This window comes from Coenobita brevimanus, chromosome 1 (genome assembly GCF_032717465.1).
Source record: "Coenobita brevimanus isolate Jiangsu-jjx chromosome 1, ASM3271746v2, whole genome shotgun sequence".
In the NCBI taxonomy this organism is placed as follows: domain Eukaryota; kingdom Metazoa; phylum Arthropoda; class Malacostraca; order Decapoda; family Coenobitidae; genus Coenobita; species Coenobita brevimanus.
The window spans coordinates 57,395,559-57,397,220 of NC_136954.1; the positions used below are offsets into that span (position 1 = coordinate 57,395,559).

Here is a 1,662-nt window from a genome sequence, read left to right on the forward strand (position 1 = left end):
ACGTCACGTCCAGTTGGGGGGATCGGATTTATACTATCGAAGGCTTTCAGGCAGCATTCTTTAGTATCGTTAAGTAGGTATATTTCATTTGTTCTTCAATATTTTTTTGATCGAAAATCAAATGTCAATCATCTGAGATGTATGGAGTACGGTACTAAAATAATTTTCTTTGAGAATGTAGGTCTATAGAAAACACCTCAAATCCCTGTGCCACTTTCATTGATATAGCTACACTGGTATTTTTTCCATCTTTATTGAATATTTTTTGAATGACGAAGGTGGTCAGGAACCAAACCCCCCAATTTATTAACAATCTTATGGGAAAAATTGGTTCGTTATTTGACCAATTCGTTATTCAACCACTTTTCATGGAATGCATCCTTGTCAAATAGTGGGGAATATGTGTATACCGTAACCTAACCGAGGGACGATAGATTATGAAAGCATCGTGAATTATTGGGTAAGTTTATTTTGATTTTCTCCCCCCCCCCTTTTTTTTTTTTTCCCCCTCAAGGCTGGCCCATCAGGGGCACTTGCTTGCCTGTGGTTGATGGGTCTTTTTGATTGGACAGATGGATACCACAACTGCAAATGATACCTAACTTGAAGGTAAAGAATACTCTTTAAAGTGCACTATTTTTTTCCATAATGTCTTTTTGCTCATAAGTCATTGATGAATATTACCAACGTTGGAAGTTAAAATTTAATGATACATTCTTACTGAGCCCATTCATTGCCACATATGTTAGTTATAAAAGTGTTGAAGTGTATTACAGCAAACTTTCAATTATCCAGCGTAATTCAGCCAAGCCCCACACCGAATATTGCATAGTGCAGTGAGTCCTTGATATACGAAAGGGATAGGGACCAAAAAAAACTTTCGTAATTCGAAATTTCGTGTATCGGAACGATTTTCCCCATTGAAATACACATATAAATGGGGGGATGCATCCCAGGACCCCCTCGGACCCCCACCCAAACTTCACCTCCCCCCCCTTATTAAGAAGTAAGCAATACCTGTATACAATTGTAGAGAAGGTGGCCATATTCTTGTAGTCAGCCAAAATAATATCTGTGCACACCTGATTTTGTGAGTATGCCATTCTTAATTACTTATTTTCCATATTACATGTTAACATTCACTTTCTGCTGTTTTTTTTCATTCATTGCCAGATGCCATGTATCCCAAACGGGGTGGCCAACGGCATAGAGTTAATTGTTTTACAGGGAGGGGCACTAATCCTCCACCAACCCCACTTGACACGTAGGGAGAACGTTATGCCAACAGCATCTGGTGTTCCCAGGCGGTCACCCATCCAAGTACTAACCAGACCCAACGTTGCTTAACTTCGCTGATCGAACGGGAAGCGGTATACTCAACGTGGTGTGGCCGTTTCTGCTGTTCATATCTTTTTAATATCGAGAAAATTTGTATCAGTGACAGCAGATTAATTCGCCAAGCAAAAGGTGTTACAAAGTGCCCATAACCACGTAGAATGTTGCCCTTTTGTTATTATTGGAAGGTACTGTTTGGGGGAGTGACAGACAGTAAAACAAGCTCTTGGTAAGAGTGTGGAAGATATGGACGTAAGAAGGTCATTAAGGGCTTAAATGAGTATAAAGTAAAAACTAATTCGTGCTGAGCATGAAGGCCAGGGGAAG

At 39.9% G+C, this 1,662-nt stretch overlaps 1 non-coding gene across 1 annotated transcript; it reads right to left on the reverse strand.

Annotated features, from left to right (window-relative positions):
* Positions 1 to 1,279: 1,279 nt before the first annotated feature.
* On the reverse strand, positions 1,280 to 1,398 carry LOC145415054 (5S ribosomal RNA). The gene has a single exon (XR_013899992.1). It is a non-coding gene; the product is annotated as a 5S ribosomal RNA (ribosomal RNA).
* Positions 1,399 to 1,662: the final 264 nt, after the last annotated feature.